The sequence below is a fragment of the Dendrobates tinctorius genome, unplaced genomic scaffold (assembly GCF_039654945.1).
Source record: "Dendrobates tinctorius isolate UK_male_01 unplaced genomic scaffold, ASM3965494v1 ptg000177l, whole genome shotgun sequence".
Lineage (NCBI taxonomy): Eukaryota > Metazoa > Chordata > Amphibia > Anura > Dendrobatidae > Dendrobates > Dendrobates tinctorius.
This window is the reverse complement of record NW_027361844.1, coordinates 4,170,233-4,194,230: the sequence shown is the minus strand read 5'-3', so window position 1 is coordinate 4,194,230 and position 23,998 is coordinate 4,170,233. Positions and strand designations below refer to the sequence as shown.

General features: G+C 46.6%; 1 protein-coding gene across 3 annotated transcripts in view; it reads right to left on the bottom strand.

Annotated features, from left to right (window-relative positions):
* Positions 1-23,554, bottom strand: part of CASP10 (caspase 10) — a 121,886-nt gene extending 98,332 nt beyond the window's left edge. For 2 of the 3 annotated variants that reach the window (XM_073551481.1, XM_073551479.1), the window contains exon 1: positions 23,127-23,284. The gene's annotated coding sequence lies outside the window, so the exon portion shown is untranslated. Of the gene's footprint in view, positions 1-23,126; positions 23,285-23,312 lie in introns of those variants that run through there. The other variant, XM_073551480.1, reaches the window with a different exon arrangement.
* Between the last annotated feature and the right edge of the window lie 444 nt (positions 23,555-23,998).

Here is a 23,998-nt window from a genome sequence, read left to right as displayed (position 1 = left end):
ATGTTTACTGTCCCATCTTTATTTTGCTTTACTTGGACCCGCACCCTTCCTATTTGACCCAAGTGCTTTTAAATTAGTAGAAGTCTGCAAGAGGGGTTCTGCCTATTTATGCTCTCAGCTTGAGAGCATGTGGAAGGTGAGGTTTTTTACATCCATTCATTTGGTGTTGGTGCTGTGTGGCGGCCATTGTTGCTGTCGTTTTGAGCCTGTGGGGCGGTGTGACCTAGAGTCATAGGGACTCAGCATGGCGGCAAGGGTGCCATGAGACATTAGGTAGCCCGCCCTGCTGGTGCATTGTTGCTGTGACTGTGGTTTAGATCAGTGTATCATTTTTGGATGTGCGGTCCATATTTCTTTTTTCTACAGTTCTGGCTTGTCTCACAAGAAATCACATTTACATATTCAAACCAATTGCAATCTTTTTTACATAATCATGTAAAATTAGGTACAATTTAAAAAAAAAGGCAGAACAATAATTTTCCATATACCCTTGTGAACCAAATTGGTATTTCCTGTCTAAAATACAGTTAGGTCCATATATATTTGGACAGAGACAACATTTTTCTAATTTTGGTTCTAGACATTACCACAATGAATTTTAAACAAAACAATTCAGATGCAGTTGACGTTCAGACTTTCAGCTTTCATTTGCGGGTATCCACATTAAAATTGGATGAAGAATTTAGGAGTTTCAGCTCCTTAACATGTGCCACCCTGTTTTTAAAGGGACCAAAAGTAATTGGACAATTGACTCCAAGGCTATTTCATAGACAGGTGTGGGCAATCCCTTCGTTATGTCTTTCTCAATTAAGCAGATAAAAGGCCTGGAGTTGATGTGAGGTGTGGTGCTTGCATTTGGAAGGTTTTGCTGTGAAGGAAACATGCGATCAAAGGAGCTCTCCATGCAAGTGAAACAAGCCATCTTTAAGCTGCAAAAACAGAAAAAACCATCCGAGAAATTGCTACATTAGGAGTGGTAAAATCTACAGTTTGGTACATCCTGAGAAAGAAAGCAAGCACTGGTGAACTCATCAATGCAAAAAGACCTGGGCGCCCACGGAAGACAACAGTGGTGGATGATCGCAGAATAGTCTCCATGGTGAAGAGAAACCCCTTCACAACAGCCAACCAAGTGAACAACACTCTCCAGGAGGTAGGTGTATCAATATCCGAATCTACCATAAAGAGAAGACTGCATGAAAGTAAACACAGAGGGTTCACTGCACGGTGCAAGCCACTCATAAGCATCAAGAATAGAAAGGCTAGACTGGACTTTGAAATATAACCTTTAGGCTAAGTGCACACGTACCGGAACTCTCGCGGAAATTACCGCGAGAATTCCGGAATTCCAGTCCGCGGGAAAATCGCATTTTAAATTCCCGCGATTTTCCCGCGGAAAAACTAGCATTTTGCAAGCGTATTTAGCTTGCAGAATGCTAGCGTTTTCCAAGCGATCTGTAGCATCGCTTGAAGAACTGATTGACAGGTTGGTCACACTCGTCAAACATAGTGTTTGACGAGTGTGACCAACTTTTTACTGCTGAGGCCGCCTATGCAGCATCAGTAGTAAAAGATAAAATGCAAAAAAAAATAAAAAATGGTGTTATTCTTACCCTCCGACGTCCCACGCATCCGTTCCCAGTAATCCTTTGCGAAAATGCCTGCGATGACGTCCGTTCTCGCGGTCATTCGCGATGATGTCGCGCGAATGACCGCGAGACTTCGCGATCCCGCGAGAACGGACGCCATCGCGAGCATTTTCGCAAAGGATTACTGGGAACGGGAGCGTGAAGAGAAGCGGGAAGACTGCGCGGGACGTCGGAGGGTGAGAATAACAATATTTTTTATTTTTAAATTCTTTTTTTTACAGGGATATGGTACCCAAAGCCCGGAGGACAGTCTCCTCTCCTCCGGACCGTGGGTACCATCCGCAATTGTTCTGCTTACTTTCCGCATGGTGTGCACAGCCACATGCGGGAAGTAAGCGGAACAATGCATTCCTATGGGTGCGGGATCGCCGCGATTCCGCAAATTAATGAGCATGCTGCGGTTTTTACCGCAAAGCGATTCCGCCGCGGTAAAAACCGCAGCATTAGCACAGCATTGCGAAATCCCATAGGAATGCATGGGATGCTTATTTTTCGCGGCAAAATCGCGCGATTAAAACCGCCGCGGAAACGCGAAAAAAACGCCACGTGTGAACTCAGCCTTAATCAGTCAAGGGACATCGCCTTAGGGAAAGTGCAGGGCATGTGTTGTTAGGGTCAGCTGTGGACTGCCCTTGTTAGGGCAGGAGTCTGGGGTCTAGCCAATATCAGGTGTTAGGGATGTGAAAGGTATTGTCTCCCCCTACAGCATCCTCCAGTTGGATTGAACAGAGGATCCTCCCGGACTCCTGACCCATCCATCTATTTGGTGAGATTGTTCCTTTTTTATCATTATTCTCACCTGACTGTCAATTTTTGGTCCTTGGTGACCTTTTTGGCTAAAATTGCATGATTCCTATAGATATATGCAAACGGGTTATGGCATTTATGGGAAAAGTGATCTCAATTTCTGTACCCTATGGATGTTTCTGTTCACCCATATAGAAATTTCTGGGTGACCATCTATATTCTTATATTCAGGTTTGGCTTTTTCTCCTTTTTGAGTGAAGACCTATACGCTTGATAAGCAGCTGTATGCTGCCTTTTATTTTCACAGGGTGACACATGATTAGTACTTTTAATTGACTGATTAAAGGTTATATTTTATATTCCACCTATTGCTTTATATTATAATATTTTTTGGTGAGACTTATGTCAGTTTGTTTTGGAAACTGTCTAGTGCTTTATTCATTATAGACTGGACTTTGCTAAAAAACATCTAAAAAAAACCAGCACAGTTCTGGAAGAACATTCTTTGGACAGATGAAACCAAGATCAACCTCTACCAGAATGATGGAAAGAGAAAAGTATGGCGAAGGCGTGGTACAGCTCATGATCCAAAGCATACCACATCATCTGTAAAACACGGCGGAGGCAGTGTGATGGCTTGGGCATGCATGGCTGCCAGTGGCACTGAGTCACTAGTGTTTATTGATGATGTGACACAGGACAGAAGCAGCCGAATGAATTCTGAGGTATTCAGAGCCATACTCTGTGCTCAGATCCAGCCAAATGCAGCCAAACTGATTGGACGTCATTTAATACTACAGATGGACAATGACCCAAAACATAAAGCCAAAGCAACCCAAGAGTTTATTAAAGCAAAGAAGTGGAATATTCTTGAATGGGCAAGTCAGTCATCTGATCTCAACCCAATTGAGCATGCATTTCACTTGTCAAAGACTAAACTTCAGACAGAAAGGTCCACAAACAAACAGCAACTGAAAACCACCGCAGTGAAGGCCTGGCAGAGCATCAAAAAGGAGGAAACACAGCGTCTGGTGATGTCCATGAGTTCGACTTCAGGCAGTCATTGCCAACAAAGGGTTTTCAATCAAGTACTAGAAATGAACTTTTTATTTACAATTATTTAATCTGTCCAATTACTTTTGGTCCTTTTAAAAACAGGGTGGCACATGTTAAGGAGCTGAAACTCCTAAACCCTTCATCCAATTTTAATGTGGATACCCTCAAATGAAAGCTGAAAGTCTGAACTTCAACTGCATCTGAATTGTTTTGTTTAAAATTCATTGTGGTAATGTCTAGAACCAAAATTAGAAAAATGTTGTCTCTGTCCAAATATATATGGACCTAACTGTACATAAGTCAACTACAGCACCCCATGGTTGGCCTATAATATCGGGCACAGGTTCAATCAGTGAACCTCTGTCCCCATATATCGACTGGCTACTCACACCTTTGCTTAGAGACAGGCATTCAAAAGGACACAAACACATTTTAACATGCTCTACAAGAAACTGAATGGCAAGTAGGCTACAGTTTTACATCAACAGCTGTAGAGAGTCTATACACTAAGTATTCCACAAGATGGAGGTATTGATTCAATAATCGTAAGGAAATGGTGAAAATTCAGCTCAAGGTGGAGTTAAAAGTTCCAGACTTTCCTGAAGTGCATTAAAATAGTGATAACATCAGAAAAAAATGCACCTAGGTGGTTCTTGCTGATCGGCACATTGTTTTCTGATGTTAACACTATTTTAAACAGTAAAGTCTGGAATTTTTTACTTTGTCTTGAGCTAAATCTTCTCTATATCCGTAAAGGAGTTTTGCCACAAGAAAACTTAATTTTAATCAAAAGATCTTTGAATAAAAGTAAGTTCTACAATTGGATGTATTTAAATAAAATGTTCCTGTGCTGAGATAATCTTACACAGTGGGGAAAATAAGTATTTGATACACTGCTGATTTTGCAAGTTTTCCCACCTACAAAGAATGGAGAGGTCTGTAATTTATTTTTTGTCATAGGTTCAAGACAAAAACAAAAACCCACCCCAAAACCAAAAAGACTGATACACAAATATCGCTGAGTATCTAACAGGAGAATAATCAATTGCACCATTCTCAGCAGGAAAAGTCAAGGTGTCTTATGATAATGGATAGTCATTTCCTTCACTCTAGAACCAAGATATATCCAAATACTATACTTTTTTTTGTCTTGAGTTAATGGGGTTAGTCAAAAGAGAAATGTTATGATGATATGTATTTTTGCAGTTCTATATTTACAAAAGGATTAATTGGGAGAAAATTCTAAAAATTCCTTCATGGTTAAAACATTTTCTTCACCATACCAATTTGTTTTAAGTGATTTTCGTGTTAAATCTACAATTTGCCTACCGGATTCAGTGAGTATTCGCTGACCTGGAGGCCGGAAGGACTCTATACGCACGAGCCCGTGATACGAAAAGGGGGGAGGGGCGGCCCTAGCCATATAGACGCAGGTCGTCCTGACCAGCTAATCTGATGAGAGAGCGGTACAGAGGAGAAGTCTGAGTCGGACAAAATGAAGGGAATCAAGAATGATGGACTGAACCATGGAGGTACAGGAAGAGCACTGAACCTGTGATCCACAGAATGTGCAAAAAACGCTGCCAAAGGCTCTACGAGACTCTGGGAGTGATGAGAGACCAAAAGGGAAGGCGATAAAATGAAAATGGATCCGCTCCTTGCAAAACTCAGGAATCTCCGATGCCCTGAAGAAATAAGGACATTTATAAAGGCTTCCGTGGGACATATAAGCTCCTGTGGTTCCCAGGAAGCAATTACTGAACAAAGAGATTCCATCCTGAAAGACAAAGATGGACTCCTCCGTTCAGCAATGTTAGATGCCCAACGAGTCACGCTGAGGAAAAACCACCAGGACTGTTCCTGGGGGATCTACTCCTCACGTCACGGAAATGCCCCGGAGGAGGATCTCTTCCTAACCTGATGAGTCTGTGACTTCTCTTGGTGGGAGAACTCCACAGAACAACGAGGTTTAGCCTGAGAAAAAAGAGAGATTGTCCCTCCGGTGACCTCCTTAATAATTTTGTCCAACTTGGAGCCAATCCGACGGGAACCCTGGAAAGGAAAGTTGGTAAGGGACTTCTTTGAGGATAAGTCCGTCACCTTCAGCCAAATGGTCCTTCGGATGGCCACAATATTGCTGGACGCCTGAGCAGCACATGCCGCTCGTCCATGGAGGCGGATACCATGTACTTCCCTGCAAGAGTAATTTGGTCCGTGAGGTCGGCCAATTCCTCCGGTCAGGCTCCTGGAAGAATGCCCTGACAGAGCAGCTTAGCCCATGTGTCTGTACACTTTGCCACCCAGGTGGAGGCAACGGCAGGGCACGATGTAGCGGCGGCCACTTCAAAGGTTGGCCTTGATAAGTACTCTGAGTCTGTCGTTGGTATCCTTGAGGGATGCTCCATCTGGGAGAGGAAGGACCAAATTAGGGGAAAGTCTGGAAACCAGAGGATCCACAGTCGGAGAAGTGATCCAGTTCGCAGCGAGCTCTGGAGAGAAGGGATATAGGATACAGAAGCACAAGGAAAGACCATTAAACTGAATTAACAAGACTTGAGAATAGGCTACTGAGAACCTGCTAGAGATCAAAACGCTGAAGCCGTATTGAAGGGGACCTTGGGTGGTACCCTGGATCTCATCACAGCGATGTAGGCTCTGCTGCATCAACAAAACAGCTCAGAAAAGGAGAACCGTTTGAAAAGACAATCTTGTGCCCATATAAACAAGTAGAACGTAGACAACTGGAAGACTTCACAGACTCAGATCAATCATGAAGCTAAACTCAAGCGAACTGGGATGAGGATGGTCATAAGGGACTATGGAAAAAGTTGTCTAGATGGGCACTGGAAGGCACAATAGAATATGAGCAGTCGAAGGAGGAAATGTCCGTGAAAAACCTGGAGTATGCCAACTCCACGGAAAGTTGGCCCTAGGAAGGAGCATATAGACCCCAGAAGAAAACTTGACTGACGAAAGGAAGATCCTTCACTATGACGTCATGGGCGACCTTATCCGTCCTGGACCATGTGGAACGGGGCGACGATTGTCGTGTGTGGACCCGCTTATCTAAGTATGAGACACAACACAACCGAAGATAACAGTGAAAAAGGATACGATTCTTGCTGAAGGAAGACACCTGTAATCACAAAGCTTCTCACTGAATCCAGGCCTGGAGCAGTCTTCTACACTGTTTGATGCTTTCCTGCCACGCTCGGAAATCAAATCCCGAAGCTGCTCAAGGCTTTATCCGATGTAAGAAAGAAGAGGTAAGTGCTGACAAATAGATAAGGAGCTCTGGTATTGAGGTAGCTCAGAGGCCTCTAGAAAAGTACAGTGAACAGTCATAACAGTCATAGTATACATATAGGCTCTGACTCCGTAAGAGACAGCCAGAACATATAAACTGCAATTGGTAAATCATGTATGGTAGCAGTAACGCACTGGATAGTAAAGACAGCCTGAGGACAGCACTGTAAACTGACCTACTGGATAGTTACTGGTAGGCTCGAATAACCAGAAGGTGAGTAAAGGCACCTGGGGACCAAAATGCAATCAGGGCCCAAGAAAAAAACTGCGGCCATCCGGTACCAGCATGTCTGACCTACCTGAAAGTGGACTGGCCACTTATGCTGCCGCTGAGATCAACCATGTGGTACGTGGTAGATTTCTGTTTAACTGTTAATAGACCACAGACGTTATTGAACATGAAACACGCAGCAGACGGTGCCTCACCTGAAAGCTGTCTAGAACCGCTGCTGCAGCCTGGTAGGCGTCGGGTTCCTGCAGCTGCACAGTGGGAATCCAGAGCCTTGCATCCTGCGGTCTCCCATTCTTCTCCGACCACTCAGGAGCCTACAGAGCAATCTCGGCGTCGCAGGCGCTCTGCTCAGACCAGCTCTGTAGGACTGGTTGTTGCTGCTGTAGAGACGGTGGTGGGGTGCCGAGCTGGGGGGGTGATAGGGGGTGGTCCCACTTCTTACCGCGCAGAGATGATACAGAGACACGATGAGGCAGATTCTGGGTGCAACAGGTCCAAGTTTATTGCTCACCGTCCGACTGACGGTCCTCGCGGTACACCGCGATATCTCTCTCTCTGCCCTCCGTGTTCAGGGCCGCTCCAACACCGTATGTTACACTAGGGACGTATTTATACGTCACGTCCCGTCTCGCACTGTGACAATCCTGACAGCTCGGTTACTGTGGCCGCCTTAGGCCCGTACACCAACAGCACTTTACTGGTCAGTTTCGTCGTAACACATACGGTGTCTTCCACCCAGAGCCTTGTCTCTGCTGCGGTCCTTCCGTCAGGACCACCCCCCTGACGTTTCCTCTCCTCAGTGCCCCTGGTCGGAATCTCCTCAGGGAACACAGACTGGCGTGGTCCTCCTGTCACCTGGGCTCCCCCCTGGGGACTGGAATCTTCTGGAACCCTCCCTCAGAATTTATAACTTCCCCGGTTCCTTGAAACTGTCACTAACTGTCACCACGCCCCCCATGACCAACGGTTTCTAAAGCCCTAAGCTGCTGTAAAGTCCTTTGCTCACACTCCACCCTGCCATCTAATGGTCATCCCAAGGTACTGCACGTCCACTACACTTTTCTAGTTGTTTCCCCACTGTAATCACTGTCTCCTACCTACACTGTGCAAACCTATCTTTCTTCACTCTGACTAGTCCGTCCGTCCGTCAGGTCACCTTCCCTACACTCCCCCTTCCTTTGTCCATTGTCGTCCTCGACAATCGTCATCCCTGCCTTCGTCGTTCTGAATCTACACCTACATTCTGTTGTCGGACCAGAAGTTGAGCCAAACCCACTATCTGCGGGGGCCGAACCATACTGGGAGCACTATGCTCTGAGCAGCCTACTGCTACTCACCAGCGCGCACGCCACATGACAACGTCTTTCAAATTGGGCAAGGTACACCCGTATTCTCTCTACGGCGTGTATCTTTCCCCTACTCTCCCCTACTGTTACCTTTCACTATCCGGTACGCCATGATCGAGGCCACTCACCTACCAGATCATTGCCGGCGCCCGCCTTTCCTTCTTCAGGGGTGTCCGTGGTGTCGGGGACCTGACCTAGGACGGCTGTCTTTCTCACATCTTCCCATTCATTTTCCTTCTTTCAATTACATGTCATGGTCGGCGTCCCGGTCTCCCAGACCTCAACTCTTAGATCCCTACCGGATCTCACACTTTCCTTTGGTCCCGCAGACCTTCCCTTACCCGGACCTGTTGCATTTTACTTTGCATATTATACATCATACAACTTTATAATAGCACAAGTACCCATTTTTTTTTATAATTTTTTTTTTTTTCCATTTTCTCTTACTTTTAAAACCAAAATATAACATAACATTGCATTTCCTCTTTCTTCCTCCCCCTTCCTTGGACCTGGACACTCCTCCACTTTTCCGTATCCCCGTTCTGTCAGGTAAACATATTTTCGTATATAAAGAACATAGAAAGAAGAAAGAAAGAGAGAGAAAATAGTTGCATCAGTTAAACAACAACAAAACTTTTTTCTAAATGCAACTGTCCTTATAATCTGCACAACGGTGCATCGAACTCCTGACAGTCTATACCACTCTCAATGGACAGAGGTGAGGGCTCCACGGGGATACTGAGGGTGTCCATTCAAGTCCTCTTCTTTTCCATGACGGCCTCTCCTTGAGTGTGGAGCAGGTTCCACACTTCCTGCTCCCGGGCCTTTTTCTTCCTGATCACCTCCGCTTCCCACACGGAGGGAACAGCACGGGCCCTGGAGTCCAGTGGGCGGGACTCCGCTGAAAAAGACCGCAAGACAGAAACGGCCGAAGATTTCTGCGGCCCAGCAGCCGCTGAGGTCAGGTGGCAAATGGGGAGAACCGGGTCCTCGGGGGCTGGAATCACAGGGCCCGCTAAATCAGTCGCAGCCGACTCCAGCAGCGGCATAACCGCGGCCTCAGGACAGGCCGCATCCACTACTTCCAACGGAGCTGGAGTAACGGCCGATTTCAACGATGCAGCTGCTATTAGCAGGGAAAGCGCAGCAGCGTCTTCTTTGGGTGAGCTCTGCACTGGTGACTCCGGGCGGGGTAGTTCGGGGACATGAGCGGGGGCCTCGCTCAGCTCTGCATACACCACGGGGCCCGTGGTAACTAGGCCTTCCGGTGCGCAGGGGGCCGCGTGCTGCAGCAGAATGGTGGGGGCCGCTTGCGGAGGCACTGGTAGGGCCGGGGGTACTCTCACCTTCCCCGGCGCTGCGGCCTCCGTTTCATCATCACGCAGTTTCCCCCGCAGCCTCCGTTCCTTGCTCCACTGTCCTGCGGGCCTTCCCTCCGGACTCGGGGGCTCCGCTGAGAAGTCCTCTGCTGGTATTGGTGGCAGCCGTTCTCGCTGACTCCCCTCAGGCTCCGCTCCCCGGCTCAGCATCCCGCTGCCTGCCCGTAAATCTGAAGATGACTTCTGGTGCAGCTCCATCTCTCGCCGCCATTGCCACTCCAGGCGGCCAATGCCCCGACACCCGCAGCATCTCATACCGTCGGTTGGGTAGCACTCGAATGGCGTCAGACAGCCGCAGCCAAGTTTTTCTTCTGTGCCACTCCTGCTGGGTGGGGCGTTGGCAGACCTTTCCATCCATCTGCCAGGGTCCAATATATGGAAACGTCGGTCTCCGGGCATATGTTGCTTCCTTTTGGGGTACGTTGGAGGGGGTCCCAGTCCATTCTGAACAACTGCAAACACCCGGACCTCTCCTCTGCGCTGAAGTAATACCGCCATCTTGGGCAGAATCAGCTACTGCCTTGGATCCTCTGCAAGCAACACAGATCCGACACAGCGTCCCAATTTGTAATCCACAGGTCAGTAATTTTTAGTCCACAGGTGTTTATAATCCGAAATAGAGCAGTCCAAGTTTTCCTCAGTCCTTCAGTTGCAGGCCTGCCGCAGAAGATAGCGTATTAGCGGCGGCGATCCTGCCGACTACGCCAAATGTAGAGACGGTGGTGGGGTGCCGAGCTGGGGGGGTGATAGGGGGTGGTCCCACTTCTTACCGCGCAGAGATGATACAGAGACACGATGAGGCAGATTCTGGGTGCAACAGGTCCAAGTTTATTGCTCACCGTCCGACTGACGGTCCTCGCGGTACACCGCGATATCTCTCTCTCTGCCCTCCGTGTTCAGGGCCGCTCCAACACCGTATGTTACACTAGGGACGTATTTATACGTCACGTCCCGTCTCGCACTGTGACAATCCTGACAGCTCGGTTACTGTGGCCGCCTTAGGCCCGTACACCAACAGCACTTTACTGGTCAGTTTCGTCGTAACACATACGGTGTCTTCCACCCAGAGCCTTGTCTCTGCTGCGGTCCTTCCCTGTCAGGACCACCCCCCTGACGTTTCCTCTCCTCAGTCCCCCTGGTCGGAATCTCCTCAGGGAACACAGACTGGCGTGGTCCTCCTGTCACCTGGGCTCCCCCCTGGGGACTGGAATCTTCTGGAACCCTCCCTCAGAATTTATAACTTCCCCGGTTCCTTGAAACTGTCACTAACTGTCACCACGCCCCCCATGACCAACGGTTTCTAAAGCCCTAAGCTGCTGTAAAGTCCTTTGCTCACACTCCACCCTGCCATCTAATGGTCATCCCAAGGTACTGCACGTCCACTACACTTTTCTAGTTGTTTCCCCACTGTAATCACTGTCTCCTACCTACACTGTGCAAACCTATCTTTCTTCACTCTGACTAGTCCGTCCGTCCGTCAGGTCACCTTCCCTACACTGCCACCTCTGGGTCAGCAATAGCAGCGCAGGCTGCCCTGCAGCAAGCCACTCCAGTGGCTATGTCCTCTCGTCACGCTAATGGGCATGCTCACGAGACGATCTCCAATTGGAGATCGGGAGTCACGTGCTCAGGTGATTCTCCTGATCTGATTGGTCCATCCCAGAGATCTGGAAGGTCCCGCACGGCTATAAAAGGTCCGCATGGCCGCTCGGCTATGCGCTAGTGTAGTCTCTAATTGCTACTGTGTGAATGATGATGGATGCATGAACCTGCAAATGACTCATTAAGATCCCCTCCCTCTGATATTACGTGTGTGGATAGGGACTTAGCCTTAGAGTCAGCGCCAGTCAGTGGCATGCTACAAGCCTCAGTGCTCATCTCCACAGAGCTAGCGTCTGACAGTGCGCCCCTCCTGGGCATTGTCATATAGCGGCTGAGTCAGTTGCCGCACTGCGGTCAGCAGCACTTGTGAGCGTCCGCGGTAGCGACGCCGCACGCACGGTAGGTCTAGACGGACACCGACCCTGTGTCTTGGGCCCGAGTCCTGTGACCATATACCGTGCGTGCACACCGCTGAGACCTGTGAGGTCAACAGGCTCGGCATTTATGTTTATGCCTTAAGGCGACTCTGTGAATATAACAGAGTACGCCCATTGCACACCGGGTGACGTTCAACCCGTGTGCGATATACTGCCATATTGTGCGTCTGCCATTATATAGCAGTTTAACACCTCTGCACGGTGGACCCCATGCGGCGAACGCACTTTCTATTATTTTATATTTAGTGCGTTCCGCGGTCCCTAACACAGCCATCCAGAAGTAATGAATACCAGGCTCCTCTGACTCACTAAGTGGTGAATAGAAGGGAGCATAGGCAGATGCTGCAAAAGACCCTGAGGTAAGTGATAGAGGGTGCTTCTGACTCACCTGACTATGGAACAGAAGAGCAGGACCGATGCAGCAATCGACCTCGGGCATGTCTGAATAGCTGGAAAGACGGCAGGTATCGACAAAACGTATCTGTTAGGTGACGCATCTAAATTCTGGATAGCGGATAGAGTACTGCTGCAATTGAACGTGAAGGAGAGTGCATCTGACTCATCTGAATACAGTACAGAACACCAGTACCACTGCAGCAGTCAACCCAAGACACGTTTGATCCGTTTGGGCAGCACGGTGGCTCAGTGGTTAGTGGAGTCCTGGGTTCGAGTCCCACCAAGGACAACATCTGCAAGGAGTTTGTATGTTCTCCCCGTGTTTGCGTGGGTTTCCTCCGGGCACTCCGGTTTCCTCCCACACTCCAAAAAAACATACTGATAGGGAATTTAGATTGTGAGCCCCATCAGGGACAGTGATGAAAATATGTGCAAACTGTAAAGCGCTGCGGAATATGTTAGCGCTATATAAAAAATAAAGTATTATTATTATTATCCACTTAAAATACGGCAGTTTCAAAATACTGACTGTAGCTGGTAGGTGATGTGTTTGAAACCTGGATAACAGATAGAGCACTGCTGCAATCGGCTCTCAGTATCCTGTGACTAAATCAGCGTGGAGAGAATCCTGGAGAAGGGTTTTTGAGAGAGCCAATTCTGTGTTGCGGTCTAGGTCTGGATACCTGATGGCATTAGGCAGAATAACTGTTTCACATGTAGTAAGCCACCCACAAAGTCTGTTCTAAAGTATATCCTGTACAGTCATTTCTCCAGAAGGCAGAGCTGTAGGCTTGGAATCAGGAGACTAAACTCTACTCTCTGTTGTGCACCTGGGTTCAAACCCCTGGGCCTTCAATTTGTGGTCAGCTTCTTTGTCCACTGAGCCACAGCAGATGTTGCTGGAGAATACAGACTTTTATCCAGCTGGAAGTTGGTCCCAAACACTGCAGTCCTGAAAGGGTAGAAGCAGCTCCCCTCTCTGCTTAGAGCAGTGTAATGCTAGCCTCAGGAGAGGGGATGTAGGGGGAGTGCCTGTGAGCGATGTTGGGGGAGTGCCTGTGAGCAAGAGATATGGAAGCGTATGATATGCCAGGGCTATAGCATCCTTCTGTGTAGAGTAATGGAGGAGCCTTGCTTTGCTGAAATCAAGGCACAGATATGTAATAGCAGAAATCACAACAGCAGTGTGACATAACGGAAATCTCTGAGGGGAAACGTGCAAGTGAAACATTCTACAGAGCAATTGTCATACAGCAGGTCTTATAATGGCCCATCTCCCTGTGAAGAGAGGAAAGCTGACAGTGGTACAGATGACGGCAGCCTGGGGTGTACTGCAATACCCATTACTGTTGACTGCATGACTCTAGAGCACTTATTACACCAGTGACTGCACTGCTCTAGGGCATTTATTACACCGGAGACTGCCCGACTCTAGAGTACTTATTACACCCATGACCGCACTACTCTAGAGCACTTAGGAATGTTGTTTTCTCTCACCAATCACTGAGCCTGCAAAAAGTATTGCCCCTTCGAGCTTTATTTCGCTGTGCCTGGCTTACACTCCGCAACCCGCCTGTTACCTGGAGCAAGCGCCACCTCCTGGGTCCAGGTGTCGGCAGATGGCGATCGCGGGGAGGAAAAATGAGGGCTTTCAAACCACAAAAAGGTGCGCAGTTTAAGCGCCACTAAAAGAGGAAGGGGGGTGTGACAGCGATGGGCGGGAGAAAAGCCTGCCCAAAAAGTCGGGAATGAATGAGGGGGAGCTAACCGATGCAACCAGGCCGCACATAAGCCGGGACCTAAATTAGTAGAGGAGACAGGCGAGACGGGGGGGGGGGGGGGCAGCGCAGAGGCCTAAAAAATGCTGCAAAATAAACCCCTGAGCCCATAGTTCCAGCCTCAGGTAACTCTCACACAGGTGCCAATAGACAAAAAGGTCTAAACTACCCTTGTGCTTCCTACAAGGGAAACCTATCCAGAGGTATAGGGCTAACAGGTCCATTTTAACTCTCAGGCCCTATGAAGAAATGGACAGAGGGGAAAGTGCGGGAAAGAGAAGTACCTCTCCGTTCCGCTGTAGTCAGGAACATCCTTTGACATGAGCATCCTGGATATGGGGGACAGCCATGCCTCCTGCAACCGACAGGCTCTGGTGGGCAAGTGGGTAGGAGACGGGGCCAGGACCAAAATTCGGATCACCTAAACACTCTTCTGTGTTAGGGGCTGGGGTCCTGCCGGCCAGACTTGTGATGATACGGGCTGGCAGTACACGCCGTAATCATAGTCTCTATGTGGGAGTACAGTTGTGACTATTCACACTGTTTCCTTCCAGACTAAGAATATCCATCTGAAAAGAAACAACGAAACACTGAGGTAGATATGGGTCAAGTAAAAGACCCGTGTCCACCTCCTACTGACACTAAGCTAAACTTGCTACACTAGTGCTGGTCGGTGCGGTGTATACTGCAGAGGAAGAGCTAACTTTTTTCTGCATATTGTCAGCGCCTCCTAGTGGCAGCAGCATACACTCATGGTTTCCTGTGTCCCCCAATGAAGTGATAGAGAAATACATTGATTCTAGAGAAAACCCTTTCTCACCTCTTATCGGGGGAACAGGAGCATGTGATGTTTTTTTTTTTTTATACGTGTATGGGACGTTTGCATGTATTTAGGAAGCCATGTGGGGCACATACATTATATAGGGTGCTGTGTGGAGGTTCATATTATATATTGAGAGGCTATGTGGGGGCTCACACAGTATATAGGAGGCTATGTGGGGGTTCACATAGTATATAGGAGAGTATGTGGGTGCTCATACCATATATAGTGCGCTATGTGGGGGTTCATACTACAGTATATATAGGAAGCTATGTGGGGGCCCATACTGTATAAAGGAGATTGTGAGGGTTCATACTGCATATAGGGAGCTATGTAAGAGCTCATATTATATATAGAGAGGCTATGTGGGTGCTCATACTGCATATGGGAGGCTATGTGGGGGCTCATATAATATATAATGGGCTATGTGGGGGCTATTGATGTGCATAGGTGGCAATGTAAGGGCTCACATTGTGTATAGGAGGCTATGTGTGGGTTAATACTGTATTTAGGAGGTTATGTGGGGGCCCATACCATATATAGGAGGCATGTGGGGTCTTATACTGTATACAGGGGGATCATACTGAATTTAGTAGGACTATGTGGGGGACATACTGTATAAAATAAGTTATGTAGGGTTCATACTGTATATATAGAGAGTTATGTCAGGACTCATATTGAATAGAGATGCTACGTGGGATCTCGATGTATACAGAGAGGCTATGAGGGGGCTCATACTGTATATAGGGGGCTAGGTGGTGGTTTATACTGTATATAGGAGGCTATGTGGAAGCTCATTCTATATGTTGTGGGCTATGGCTATGTGGGGGCTCTTAATGTGTATATGTGGCTGTGAGGGCTCACACTGTATATAGGCTATGTGAGCGTTCATAATGTATTTTGAAACACTATGTAGGGGCTCATACTGTATACAGTTGGGCTATGTAGGGGGTTCATACTGTATTGAGATTATGTAGGGGTTCATACTGTATTTAGAAGGGCTATGTGGGAGATCATACTCTATGTAGGGGGCTGTGTGGGCTGGTATGGTATATAGGGGACTGTGTGCGGGCTCATATTTTATATAGGATGGCAGTATACTTAATTCTGCTCAATATTAAGTGATATAACATTAATTATAATTATTTTACGTTAATATTAATATTGAGAAGAATTAATTTCAACTTATTGGTTTGGCCCTCCACAACGTCATCGTCTCTCATGTGGAACCTTGGAAAAATGAATTGCTCACCCCTGTTCTAAACCATTACATTGTATGACAATGTGTTTAGGGTTGTTGTCCTGCTGGAAGGTGAACTTACAGTGGATACGGAAAGTATTCAGACTCCTTTAAATTTGTCATTCTTTGTTTCATTGCAGCCATTTGGTAAATTCAAAATAGTTCTTTTTTTCCTCATCAATGTACACTCTGCACCCCATCTTGATAAAAAACAGAAATGTAGACATTTTTGCAAATTTATGAAAAAAAGAAAAACTAAAATATCACATGGTCATAGGTATTCAGACCCTTTGCTGAGACACTCATATTTAAGTCACATGCTGTCCATTTCTTTGTGATCCTTCTTGAGATGGTTCTACTCCTTCATTGGAGTCCAGCTGTGTTTAATTAAACTGATAGGAATTGATCTGTAAAGGCACACACCTGTCTATATAAGACCTCACAGCTCACAGTGCATGTCAGACCAAATAAGAGTCATGAGGTCAAAGGAACTGGCCAAGGAGCTGAGACAGAATTGTAGCAAGGCACAGATCTGGCCAAGGTTACAAAAGAATTTCTGCAGTACTCAAGGTTCCTAAGAGCAGTGGCCTCCATATTCCTTAAATGGAAGAAGTTTGGGACCACCAGAAGTCTTCTTAGGACTGGCCGTCCAGCCAAACTGAGCAATCGTGAGAGAAGAGCCTTGGTGAGAGAGGTAAAGAAGAACCCCAAGATCACTGTGGCTGAGCTCCAGAAATGCACAATGAGATGATAGAAAGTTCCACAAAGTCAACAATCACTGCAGCCCTCCACCAGTAGGGCCTTTATGGCAGAGTGGCCCGATGGAAGCCTCTCCTCAGTGCAAGACATATGAAAGCCCACATAGAGTTTGCTAAAAAATAAAAAACACATGAAGGACTCCCAGACTATGAGAAATAAGATTCTCTGGTCTGATGAGACGAAGATAGACCTTTTTGGTGATAATTCTAAGTGGTATGTGTAGAGAAAACCAGGCACTGCTCATCACCTGCCCAATACAATCCCAACAGTGAAACATGGTGGTGGCAGCATCATGCTATGGGGGTGTTTTTCAGCTGCAGGGACAGGATGACTAATTGCCATTGAAGGAAACATGAATGCGGCCAAGCACAGAGATATCCTGGATGAAAACCTCTTCCAGAGTGCTCTGGACATCAGACTTAGCCGAAGGTTCACCTTCCAACAAGACAATGACCCTAGGCACACAGCCAAAATAACAAAGGAGTGTCTTCAGAACAACTCTGTGACCATTATTGCCTGGCCCAGCCAGAGCCCTTGACCTAAACCCAATTGAGCATCTCTGGAGAGACCTGACAATGGCTGTCCTCCAACATTCACCTCTGTAGAGGATCTGGAAGGAAGACTGGCAGAGGATCCCCAAATCCAGGTGTGAAAAACTTGTTGAATCATTCTCAAGAAGGCTCATGGCTGTACTAGCTCAAAAGGGTGCTTCAACTCAATACTGAGCAAAGGGAACAAAGGGTCTGAATACTTATGACTGTGTGATATTTCAGTTTTTCTTTTTAACCCCTTTCCTACATTGGACGTAATATTCCGCCCATGCGACCTGGGCCCTAAGTCCCATGGACGGAATATTACGTCTAGCGCGATCTGATTATCACAGCTGACACCCGGCACAATGTGTCAGGGGCGGTCACGGACAGCCCTCGATACGTTAACCCCTTGCACACCGCGATCAAACACGATCGCGGTGTACCGGGGGTTAAAGGGAAGCATCGGCAGGGAGGGGGCTCCACAGCAGCGCAATGTGCAGCGCTGCTGCGGGGGTCTCTTTCCCTGCAGGTCCCCGGATCCAATATGGCGACGGGGACCTTCGGGGGCCTGCAGGGAGCTGGATTCCTCAGTGCCTGCAAAGCGCAGGCATGAGGAAGTCTGTGTCTGTGCCTGTGACAGATCGCTAATCTGTCACAGTGATCTGTGATGTGACAGATCGGCGATCTGTCACAGGACAGTGATGTCCCCCCTGGGACAATGTAATAAAGTTAAAAGAAAAAAAAAAAGTGTAAAAATAATTTTTAAAAAAATCGCTAAATAAATTAAAAAAAAAATATTCTCAAATAAATTCATTTTTTTAAATAAAAAAAACAAAATAAAAGTACGCATATTTGGTATCGCCGCGTCCGTAACGACCCACCCTATAAAACTGTCCCATTAGTTAACCCCTTTAGTGAACCCCTTAAAAAATAAAAAACGAAGCAAAAAATAATGATTTATTATCATACCGCCAAACAAAAAGTGCAATAACGCGCGATCAAAAAGACGCATATAAATATCCATTGTACCGCTGAAAACGTCATCTTGTCCCGCAAAAAACGAGCTGCCATACAGAATCATCAGTCAAAATATAAAAAAGTTATAGCTCACAGAATAAAGCGATGCAAAAATAAATATTTTTTATATAAAATTGTTTTCATTGCATAAAAGTGCCAAAACATAAAAAAACTACATAAATGAGGTATCGCTGTAACCGTACCGACCCGAAGAATAAAAGCGCTTTATCAATTTTACCGCACGCAGAACGGTGTAAACGCACCCCCCAAAAGAAATTCATGAAACGCTGGTTTTTGTTCATTCTGCTTCCCAAAAATCGGAATAAAAAGCGCTAAAAAAAGTCACGTGCCCGAAAATGGTATCAATAAAAACGTCAACTCCTCCCGCAAAAAATAAGACCTCACATGACTCGGTGTGTCAAAATATGAAAAAATTATAGCACTCAAAATGTGGTGATGCAAAAACTATTTTTACAATAAAAAGAGTCTTTTAGCGTGTGACAGCTGCCAAATATAAAAACCGCCATAAATAGTAAATCAAACCCCCTGTTATCACCCCCTTAGTTCGGGAAAAATAATAAAATTAAAAGAAAATGTATTTATTTCCATTTTCCCGTTAGGGCTAGGGCTAGCGTTAGGGCTGAGATTAGGGTTAGGGGTGTGTTGGGGTTAGGGTTGGAGTTATAATTGGGGGGTTTACACTGTTTGGGCACATCAGGTGCTCTCCAAATGAAACATGGCGTCTGATCTCAATTCCAGCCAATTCTGCGTTGAAAAAGTCAAATGGTGCTCCTTCCCTTCCAAGCTCTGCCATGCGCCCAAACAGTGGTTTACCTCCACATATGGGGTATCAGCCTACTCAGGACAAATTGCAAAACAACTTTTGGGGTCCAATTTCTCCTGTTATCCTGTTAATATCATTTTTGTGGAAAAAAATGATTTTTTTATTTTCACGCCCGGGCGTTATAAACTTCTGTGAAGCACTTGGGGGTTCAAAGTGCTCACCACACATCTAGATAAGTTTCTTAGGGGGTCTAGTTTCCAAAATGGGGTCATTTGTGGGGGGTTTCCACTGTTTAGGTACATTAGGGGCTCTCCAAAGGCAACATGACACCCGCAGACCATTCCATCAAAGTCTGTATTCCAAAACGTCACTACTTCCCTTCCATGCCCCGACGTGTGCCCATACAGTAGTTTTCTCCCACATATGGGGTATCAGCGTACTCAGGACAAATTGGACAACTTTTGGGGGTCCAATTTCTCCTGTTACCCTTGCGAAAATAAAAAAATTGGTGACGGAAAAAATACAATTTTTTTATTTTCATGCCCGGGCATTATAAACTTCTGAGAAGCCCTTGGGGGTTCAAAGTGCTCACCACACATCTAGATAAGTTCCTTAGGGGGTCTATTTTCCAAAATGGGGTCATTTGTGGGGGGTTTGCACTATTTAGGTACATTAGGGGCTCTCCAAAGGCAACATGACACCCGCAAACCATTCCATCAAAGTCTGCATTCCAAAACGTCACTACTTCCCTTCCGAGCCCCGACGTGTGCCCATACAGTAGTTTTCTCCCACATATGGGGTATCAGCGTACTCAGGACAAATTGTACAACAACTTTTGGGGTCCAATTTCTCCTGGTACCCTTGGGAAAATAAAAAAAAATTGGTGACTAAAAGACCATGTTTGTGGAAAAAATACGATTTTTTTATTTTCATTCCCGGGCGTAATAAACTTCTGTGAAGCACTGGGGGGGTTCAAAGTTCTCACCACACATCTATAAGTTCCTTGGGGGGTCTATTTTCCAAAATGGTGTCATTTGTGGGGGGTTTTCACTGTTTTGGTACATCAGGGGTTTTCCAATCGCGACATAGTGTCCGATCTCAATTCCAGCCAAAAAAGTCAAATGGCGCTGCTTCCCTTCTGAGCTCTGCCATGCGCCCAAATAGTCGTTTACACCCACATATGGGGTATCAGCGTACTCAGGACAAATTGTACAATAACTTTTAGGGTCCTGTTACCCTTGGGAAAATAAAAATTGGGGGTGAAAAGATCATTTTTGTGAAAAAAATATGATTTTTTAATTGTACCGCTGTACGTTAGAAACTTCTGTGAAGCTCTTGTGGGTTCAAAGTTCTCACCACACATCTAGATAAGTTCCTTGGGGGGTCTAGTTTCCAAAATGGGGTCACTTGTGGGGGGGTTCCCACTGTTTAGGTACATCAGGGGCTCTCCAAAAGTGACATGGCATCCGATCTGTATTCCAGCCAATTTTGCACTGAAAAAGTCAAACGGCGCTTCTTCCCTTCTGAGCTCTGCCATGCGCCGAAACAGTGGTTCCCCCCCACATATCAGGTAACAGCGTACTCAGGACAAACTGCACAATAACTTTTGCAGTCCAATTTCTCCTGTTACCCTTGGTAAAATAAAAAAAATTGAACCTGAAGTATTTTTTTTGTGAAAAAAAGTTAAATGTTCATTTTTTTTAAATATTCAAAAAAATTCCTGTGACGCACCTGAAGGGTTAATAAACTTCTTGAATGTGGTTTTGAGCACCTTAAGGGGTGCAGTTTTTAGAATGGTGTCACTTTTGGGTATTTTCTATCATATGGACCCCTCAAAGTGGCTTCAAATGTGATGTGGTCCGTAAAAATAAAATGGTGTTGCAAAAATGAGAAATCGCTGGTCAACTTTTAACCCTTATAACTTCCTAACAAAAAAAAATGTTGGTTCCAAAATTGTGCTGATGTAAAGTAAACATGTGGGAAATGTTATTTATTAAGTTTTTTGTGTGCCGTATCTCTGTGATTTAAGAGCATAAAAATTCAAAGTTGGAAAATTGCGAAATATTAAAATTTTTTGCCAAATTTCCGCTTTTTTCACAAATAAACGCAAGTTATTTGAATGAAATTTTATCACTAACATGAAGTACAATATGTCACAAGAAATAAATGTCAGAATCACCGGGATCCATGGAAGCATTTCAGAGTTATTACCTCATAAAGGGACAGTGGTCAGAATTGTAAAAATTGGCCCGGTCATGATCGTGCAAACCACCCTTGGTAGTGAAGGGGTTAAAGAAATTTGCAAAAATTTCTACATTTGTTTTTTTCAGTCAAGATGGGGTGCAGAGTGTACATTAATGAGAAAAAAATTAACTTCTTTGAATTTACCAAATGTCTGCAATGAAACAAAGAGTGAAAAATTTAAAGGGATCCGAATACTTTCTGTACCCACTATATATCCCAATCTCACGTCTTTTTTTAAATAAAAATGTAAAAGTGTTTTGTTTTTATTTCAAATAAAAGACTTTATTCACTTTATTCTGGCTGTGTCTTTATTTACCATAAAACTATAGGATTAGTAATGGATAGGTGTCTAATAAGACGCTTCTCCCTTACTAATCTGTGGACTCGATGTCACCTGACAATACAAAGGTGACATCAACAGCACAAATATTACCCCACTTGCCACCACTACAGGGCAAGTGGGAAGAGCCGGGAAAAGCGCCAGAATTGGCGCATTTAATAGAAGTGACTTTTCTGGGCAGTTACAAGCTGCTATTTTAAGACTGGGGGGGTCAATATCCATTACACCAGCCTAATACCAGCCCCCAGCTGTCTGCTTTATCAAGGCTGGTTATCAAAAATGAGTAGGATCCCAGTTTTTTTTTCATTTATTTATTTATAGCACAGGCGGCGGCTGATGAATACTCCCATCCGCTGTCGCCTGCTCTCACTGTTATTAGTGTCAGCAGGTATTGGCTGATGGGGAGTAGTCCCATCAGCCGCCGCCTGCTCTTGCTGTTATTAGTTGAATATAACTCTCATCATTCTCCCCTCCTTGCACTGATCACATGCAGAGCAAGGGAGAATGAAGAGAGCGGTCTTCAGCACCGGGGAACAGCGCTAAAAGTACTGCTATCATCCATGTGGGGGATGTATTGTGCCCCATGCAGCTGTGAAAAAATGGTCATGTCAGCGTGTTTGCCCATGGACACATGGTCCATGGAAAAACACTGACATGTGCACAGACCCATTCACTTGAAAGGGTCTACATGTATGGCCGGGATCTCACATGTGAGAAACTCGGACGAGTCTCGCATCTTAATAGCCGGCACTCGGGAGCAGAGCGTGCTGATGCATGTATTTCTATGCAGCTGCACGATCTGAGTGTTGGTGGCTATGCCGCGTATTAAGAAGGGAGACTCATCCGAGTTTCTCACGTGTGATCCCGGCATGTGTCTCCGGTGTGAAAACTCTCCACACATACCGGAGATAGGAACATCTGAAAGAGCCCGTAGGCAGTGTTCAGCCTGCGGGTCCCACTAATTATCATGGGGTCGGTCCGGGTTTCGGAATTCTTCAGATTTTAGACACTATGACGTTTACATGATGACATTTTTCTTGTTCTAAAAACTGACACAAAGCAAAACACAGATGACCCCATGTTAATCAGTGGGGCTGCAGGCTTCTGCTTGCACTAGTTATGGAATGGATACGTTGTGAACACTAATTACGTCCCTTGATAGAAAGTAAACAGGAAAAACGTAGTAAGAATGTAAGGTCTGAACGTGGTGGCATTGGGGCAGAGCTCTGGAAAGTTGGGGCATGGAGTCATGCACAGGCGGGCCAGAGATGTCTGCTTCTACACCAGACCCGGGGATGTAGAGTGCGTGTATGGTGGCTGCTGAGCGCGATACCCGGTGAGGCCGCCGCGCGGTCCGCACACGTCCCACAGCCCCGCCGTCCGGACACGTCCCACAGCCCCGCCGTCCGGACACGTCCCACAGCCCCGCCGCACTTCCTCATAAGCCCGACTGCCACTCACCAAAGTTAGAAAACTGCCGACAACCCGTCTGCAGAAGCCCCGACACCTCCTACAAGTGTCCCCCGACCATTGTCACCATGCCACAACTTCACAGTAAAGTATAGAGACCCCAGAGAGGAGCGGGGGCCGCCCGGTGCTGTCCCGTGTGCACGCTGCGCCGCCGCCCTGTCACTTCCTAGTTCCTACCTAAACCGAAAGCAGAAGGTTCATCCTGAGAGGAGGGAGGAGCACAGGGGCGCATTACCCGGGGTGACACCAGAGAGGCGGTCGGGAGGGTCGGGTGCACCTCGTCAGTAGCGCAAACAACACAAGTGTCTGTGTGTTTTTTTGTAACAGTAAAGTCTGAATTTTGCAAGTCACCAGGAATAGACCATGATATTCTATGGGGCTGTGCACGTGTCCGATCTCTTCTCTGCGGGGCTGTGCACATGTCCGATCTCTTCTCTGCGGGGCTGTGCACACGTCCGATCTCTTCTCTGTGGAGCTGTGCACATGTCCGATCTCTTCTCTGCGGGGCTGTGCACACGTCCGATCTCTTCTCTGTGGGGCTGTGCACGTGTCCGATCTCTGTGGGGCTGTGCACGTGTCCGATCTCTTCTCTGTGGGGCTGTGCACATGTCCGATCTCTTCTCTACGGGGCTGTGCACATGTCCGATCTCTTCTCTACGGGGCTGTGCACATGTCCGATCTCTTCTCTGTGGGGCTGTGCACATGTCCGATCTCTGTGGGGCTGTGCACGTGTCCGATCTCTTCTCTGTGGGGCTGTGCACATGTCCGATCTCTTCTCTGCGGGGCTGTGCACACGTCCGATCTCTGTGGAGCTGTGCACATGTCCGATCTCTTCTCTACGGGGCTGTGCACGTGTCCGATCT